Source organism: Centroberyx affinis, unplaced genomic scaffold (assembly GCF_046629955.1).
Source record: "Centroberyx affinis isolate AG114_WGS23_722 - 3 ecotype Tasmania unplaced genomic scaffold, CSIRO-AGI_Caff_v1 ptg001602l_1, whole genome shotgun sequence".
In the NCBI taxonomy this organism is placed as follows: Eukaryota; Metazoa; Chordata; class Actinopteri; order Beryciformes; family Berycidae; genus Centroberyx; species Centroberyx affinis.
This window is the reverse complement of record NW_027280047.1, coordinates 273,379-280,954: the sequence shown is the minus strand read 5'-3', so window position 1 is coordinate 280,954 and position 7,576 is coordinate 273,379.

Genomic DNA, 7,576 nt, shown 5'->3' with positions numbered 1-7,576 from the left:
GGGGAGGGTGGCTGTAGGCAATTAGTGAGATCTGAGAGCCACAGGAGGGGGTACGTAGAGGTAGCGGTGGTGGAGGAGGCGGCGGTGGTTGGGGTCTGGGATACTGTGTAGGGCATGTTGTGACTTGTCCCGCGAAAAATTTCACCAGCACATCAACGGCACTCACATCAATTGATGGATTGATCAGCATGTTCAGAGGCGTGATCAATAGCTACAGGACTTGTGTGCCCTGACAAAAAAGAGGCACACCGCAACGTGCTCACAGGCAACACGGCATCCTGAAAATGTGAGCGGTGAATTGAATCTGGTGTTGTAAACACTGGTGTATCTCTGAGAAAAGAAAGTGTGATATTATTTCATATTAAATTCGAAGAAACAGGAGTGTGTGGTGTGTATGTGTGTGCATGTGTGTGTGTGTGTTCATGTAAGAGTGTGTGTTGTGCACACGTGTGTGTGTGTGTGTGTGTATTTGCGCATGTGCAAAATCATCCAAATCAGTCAGCATATTTTCTATTCATGAAGGTAAAACATAAACTGCCACATAAACTGCCATTTCTCAGATAACCTTGTTCCAATGTTATGATGACTTTACATGTGCTTGCATCCACAGGATTTCACTCCTGAACTTGTTGGCACATTGAGATGTAATGTGTGTCTCTCTCGGAGTGTCTGTACCTCGGTGTGATTACACGCCCACAGATCTACCAGCTCCATTACAACAGCAACAAAAAAAGAAACCTCACAACTTTTTGTCACACTTCAATCACATAACATTAACCAACCGCATGTTAGTAATTAATAGACAGTGTTTGCTGCTATTTATTAGACTTTTCTATTTAGGAAATGTTGAATGAACGGAATTCATACATATGTTACAAGTGAATTTACATTCGCCCTTTATTTTTTGTGTTGCAACCGTCATCTTCCCAAACACACTTGTATGTGCACATGTACATGAACTTCTCTCTCTCTCTCTCTCTTTCTCTCTCTCTCACACACACACACGCACACACAACATGAAGACAAAGAAACAGTAATGCAATGCTCATATGCATCCCAATGGAGATTTATGAAGTCAATAACACAGTATGCATGTTGTTATTGTGTGCATTTTCTATTATTTTTCTCATCCTGGCAGTGGAAGCAAAATTCCACCGTTTTATCGCCCCTCTGCTCTACAGCATGTGGCCCTCCCTCAGAGGGGCTGGTTACCAAGCAGATCAAACAAGATATTTACAGGTGTGAAAAGATACATTTTACTAATACAGTGTGAAATTCTTCTGTTAAGTGTGCTCTTTCCAATAAGCCTGTTCAAAATGGGAAGGGAGAGAGAGAGAGAGAGAGAGAGAGAGAGAGAGAGAGAGAGAATCCAAGAAGCAAGTCGTCTTGTTTTTTGGCTCTGTATGTTAAAAGGAGCTGAGGCGTAGCTGAGCACAAGTCTTAAGAAAAAGTGATAAAATATACAGCGAGAAAAGCTTTCAAAGTGTCGGGAAATTAAAGCGGAGTGCAGCAGCGGGGGGGCAGGGTGGAAGAGCAGCGTTCAAGATGACTGCAATCTGCTTATCCGACTCCAGAGAGGAGTTGTCCTCAGGGGCCTCATACTTCTCCTGCGTTCTGGAGGCGGTGACATCATATCGGCTGGATTATACTTCACAGGTTAATAAGTGTCTCCGAATTTAATCTGAGAATGAGCTACAGAAGAGCAAATGCAATGTGCGAAGCGTATCTGACACAATCTGCAATTCCTTTCTTGTAATGCTGCGGGGTTGAGGCAGGTCTCCCCTTCTGGTCACTCACTCTTGTCGCCTGGCGTAACCCTGCGAGCTCTTACATCCCGATGTAAAGTAAATAAAGAGGAAGAGGAGGAGGAGGAGTGGGCGGGTATGTAACGTACAGAAGAAGAAGGATGGGTGGTTGGAGGAGACGGGTTTGGGTTTGGGTGAGCGAGTGGCGGGGGGTGGAAGGAGGTGGGGTGGGGTGGGGTGGGGTGGAATGGGCTGGGGTGGGGTGGGGTGGGGTGGGGGGGGCATAGGAGTGTTGCGACCACACGCCCTCACCCGTAGAGCATGGCTTGGAGCCCAGACAAGACTGTGCCGGGCCTGCCTGCCTGCCATGCTATGGAGAGAGGGCCATTCTGTACAGGAGTCAGGAACAACAGTGCGGGGATCTAATGCTGCAGTGCCAACTCTCCACCCCGTGAAAAAACAAACAAATTATTCTAGTTAGTAAATTTATAAGATCATCATTTGCTCTAAAGAATCTCGAGGAACATAATGAATAAGTGTAAAACCACATGAATTTTAAAGCATAAAAAATTACCCTGACATATACTATAAATAAGTGAGGGAAAGAATTGAATTAATTACAGATGTTGCTAAAATAATTTGTTCATGAATAATATGTAATGAATATACAGTATGACATAAAATTGCAGTTGCATGTTGCAGTTGCATGTTTTTAGGTGTTAAAAATCATGGTTGACTACTCTGTGACTTGATCACAGATTAACTTTTGTAAAACAAATCTATAGCACCTCTTTAATGCTATTCTATGATTTTTTGTTTTAAAAAGAATTGAGAAAAATAATCCATGACATTTTCATCCTCATCTCAAACCCTAACAGCTATTCTAACAATTGTGAGATTTCACCAAGCAGCAGAGCGCACTGAGGCTTTTACAAGCACGGCTTCTTTTGATACCTAGCTAAAGAAAACTCTGGCTCCTCTTTTATCCATTTATGCCAGTTGTATTAGCAGTTTATACGGCCGGCGGCTTCTCTTTCTGCAGTCCTCTCCCACCATTTAGAGCGGTGACACACGGCTTGGCCAAGCGGGGCGATGGGGCAAAGAGACCCCCTAATTAATGGAGGCAATCTTGCAGCCCTCGACCAGCCTTACATTTCTTTTAATGAAGGGATTAGCGCAGTGCATTAAGATGTATTTAACCTGCAGCACTAGCTCTGTTTCAATAAGTATTAAACAGACCATTAAATGGAGCGGGGGGCTCAATTAAAGCAGACAAAGGCCAATGTGCTGAATGTGGAGTGAGGGGTGGTTCCAGGGAGCGGGGCCGGGGTACGCTGTTTGCATTTAGCATCTGCCGAAACAGCTCATGGTGAGTTGGAGGAGAAAGGGAACTGACTTGATGTAGCCTGCAGATGTACAGACAGAGTGCTGATGATTCATGCTTATCCTGGGCCATGGAGAATAGAGGGGTTCAGAGGAATATGAAAAAGATAGACAACCTTTCTGCTTTTATTCTGTTCAATTCACACTTTTAATTTTTCTGTCTTAACTAGAATTTGCTTCCTTTTTTCAAGCTTGTGTGGTTAGGTGATATTGTCTTAAAAAAATGTGATCTCACAAGGTGTAGCCTACCCACATTGGAAACTGGAGCCAGAAATCTCAGAAATCTATTTTCTAAGTTGTTGATTTTACAAAACAATCAACCACCACCATGTAAGCATTGCCAGAGCCCCTGCTGAACAATGGTGGTATTGTTCACTTGGAAAACAAAACTGGCGTGGGCTGCTGCATTTATCAATTTTCCCTTTCTCTTTTCGCCCACCACTTGTTTGTCGTGGCATGGTGAAGGCCCATCTTGGGCCCAGCAGGTTGTCCTGTGCGCATGGCATCGCCTAAAATTAGTTCAAGTCAGCGGTGGCCTTTTTGCAGATTTGCCACTGAGGATGTTTGCAGATCCAAAAGCTACAGTATAGAGAAACACCTTTGTCTCACTCTCTTTGCATGTTTGAGACAAGCCGTGTTTGCTTTTTTTTTTTTTTTTAAAGAGGAAATACATCAAGTGAAGCTAGTGCAAATTACTAATTATACATAAATCTGTGATTTATCTCAAAGAGTGTGACAACCCATATAGTTGTTTTAGTTGTAAATAAACAAAATATCTTAATCAATCAACATAAAAGGAAACGCAAATTAGGAAATCAAGTCCATGGAACTCAATTGTTAAAGCTATCAACATAACAGAAATAGCAGCCTTGTCATGCAGTTAAGTGTTAATTAGTTTTCAGATTCTCTGCTCCCTCCCCATCTATCTATCTTTCCATGATGAGTGTATTGAGAATGACGTGGCTCAGTAGTTAAATGCATTCCCTATCGCATGCCATTAGCCCCCTCCCTCTGCAGGATGTGGCAGAACAGCTTTTCTCGGGTTGTCTTCCATTGAGATGATTAGCCTGAAACTACATTTCAAAAGTGCTTGTCAGGGCGCATAGCATGCTACAGCGAATCAGGGTAACAGATGGATTTGCTCATAGAAGAACAGACTGAACATGGTGTGCCTTAAATGAGCACCATGAAACCACGGCGCAAACCTTCAGTCCATATTACCCTTTAAAACCTCCAGCATTTATGGTAGCCTGCAGGCGAGCATTATGGTGGTCTGTCTGCCGCTACATAAAATGAGGCCGACAAGTAGCAGTGAAAGTGAATTATGAGGGTTATGGTTCAGCAAACATTGATCAGAGAGCTCAAGTCATTTTAAATCTCTAATTTGATAGTTCTTTGTATTTTATGCTGGTAGTTAGAACTCAGAAGAAGTTCATTAGCACTGAAGAAAATGAATGTACCCTTCAACATGTTTTTAACAATTTTAACACTCCCAAATAAGCCAGCAGATTTACATTGAAAATTATGCGTCTGTCTCTCTATGGTGAAACTATGGAGTTTCTGACACAATTAAAGTTTTTTGCCAGGCCAACTGATATGATTGGCTCAATAAGTGCTACCACCAAGGCTCTTCAAGTACTAGTTCATCACTAATATTTTTTTTTTAAAAGAGGTTTCTTTGTGGGGAAGATAGTGCTAAATTAAACCATCACCATTCAAAGAACCACTCGAAACTCTGAATGGTTCTTCATTGCTATTTGAAGGACCATCAGTGCTTCAACCTTACATGACTGCTGCATGAGACACTTCTGGCCAACATTTCTGATTGGAAGCTAAGAAAAAGACGGGTCCAAAGAACAGCTTTTCAGTTCTACCAGGAGGTTTGTCTTTGGAGCAGTGACACAGGCACCAAGTCTGGCAGACAACAATGGTGTTGATGGAGACCCACAGAATTAGTTGTGCCATAGCATAACCCTAACCCTAACCCTTACCCTAACCATAGACATTGATGGATTGGAATAACGACAGATGATGCAGGGGTATAACCTGAGTAGTCAAAGAAAGTTTATTTAAATATTTTTTAAAGCTTTAAAAGACAGGGCAGAGAGAGGGGATGACATGCAGCAAAGGGGACATTTTTCTTCTTAAATATTACAGTGTAGAATTATTATAGTATAGTAAAGTATGGTATAGTATAATATAGTATAGTATGGAATACACAGAGTACAGTATAAAATTATTGCCACATACATATTTGCACATACATACGGCTCACTGTTTGGCTTCCCTAATCTGCATAACGCAAGGTGGCAACACCCTGGGGTGTGATCGTTGTCATGGAGAGTGTACCCAGAAAGGTATTCTATATCACAGGGAATGCAGTTATCATATGATTACAAGACCCATTAATTGGTAGTGCTGAGCACCTTTCCTTCTTGAGTGTAACATGCAGTTCTGAGACTCTGTGAGAGAGAGGAGCACTGTGGAGCCAATAAAGCTAGTGAGAAACAGGACTACCATGACCACTGATGGTGTGTGGCATGGTCATGATCCTTTTAAAGGCTCTATCCATAATTGCAGTATCCGTAAGTCCAGTAGTGATTGAGTGGATTGAAGATATCTTTTTCATTCTGAAATGTATTGTCAGAGCTTTTTATTCAAGCACTAACCAGTATGTGACTGCTAAATGAGTTTTGCATGTACTTTTGAGGCTGTAAAACATTTGTAACGGTTACAAGAGACCTGTGTTTTGAGATTTTATGGGGTAAGTAAAGCTCCTAAAAGCTAATTTCCAATCAAGCTCTTTAAGAGAATATCCCCCAAATTCACATGGGCAGACAAACTCCGGATTGCATCTTTAAGGGAGCTGGCTGGCGGAGTGGTAGGACTGTGGTAAACACCACTCCCGCTGTGTTCTTTGCACCCTGGTCTCAGCTCTCAGAGGTATCCCCAGCCTGTTGAGCCTGTGAGGGAAGGAGAGAGGATAGAACAAGAGCGGAAACAAGAGAGAGAAAGAGGAGCGTGAGAAGGTACGGGTGGAAGAGAGAATGAGAGGGTAAAACAAAGAGTAGAGTGATGAGGGAAGACACGCCTCGTGCCGCAGCATCAAAGTTCACAGATTCAGTCCTTAGGTCTGCTTTTTCAATTCCCTCCTCCCTCTCTCTCTCTGTCTCTCTCTCTCTCTCTTTCTCTGAGGAATACTGTCATTAAGTCATATGATGGTGTAAAGTGTAAAAACCAAGTGACCCGGTCACCAGAGTGCCAAGTGTGTGTGAGAGTGTCTCTTCTTCACACGCATTGTCACAGTTGTGCATGAATCAATTCTGTATGTGTGTGCACGTGTGCATGCAGCATGCATACTTGCTTTCTTGCATGTATTTGTGTGTGGGTGTTGAGAATGAGATTTTGTGTTCAGTTCATAGTCTGACTAGAAAATAAACTTACTGTAAATAGAAATCGACATGGGAAATGAGATGAATGTGAAGGTTGTACAGTTAATATTGGGCAACTACTGTGAAATAAATAGAAATTAAAATGAATTGTGTCACTACAGGCGAATTCAATAGAAATGAATGTGAGATGTACATTCCCCTACATATGAAGTGATTGTAAGTACTGACCACAAAAGTTTCAACACCTGGGGAAAGTTAATGGACAGCAAGTTTTTCAATCAATGTGCACTAGTGAGGTTGAGTGTGAGAAAGGAATGATGATGATTGGTAAGGTGCTGGCCACAGTGAAACAACTTGAATCAGAAGGAGTCATCACACACTCACAGATGTAGTAGCATCATCAGGGTATCCCATGTATGAGGAACTGCATCACATGTACTGTAGGGGTTTTAAAGGTATATTTGCTGCCAAAGGTGTCACATTGCAACTTGGGTAAAACGCACAGTCAGGTCAATGAAGAAGAGGAATATACATGCTCAGAAAAGCTCTCGAACTCTGACAAAGTTGACTGCCTTCCTCGAGTGTCGCTGAGCCGAACTCCTAACAAAGTTGAAATGTCCCAAGCCAAGACTAGAGGCCTCAGCTGTGGCTGAGTGGAGCCAACGCATGGTGAAGGCCTTTACCGGGGTGATGAGAGCAGGGAGCGGGGAGCCAGTGCATGTTAGCTAGCTAGAGCGTTTGGTAAAAGTGCAGACAGCTTGGGAGGTGCTAATGAATGCCGGGCATTGCTAACCGTACTGTACCCAGGCTCCGGGCGCAGCCTGGCAGCCTCCTGTCCCTCCTGCCCGTGCGAAATGTGAAAGATCAACCGGTTGGAGGGAGCAGACGGGAGCAAACACACACACTCGAGTGCACGCACACTTGCTCACATGCGCACATACACACACACGTGTCCCCGTATACATAAGCACACATATGCGTACACATAGACATACACAGACTCACACAGACAATTCCACACACACAAAGACACAGAGAAACACAGGCACACAGACA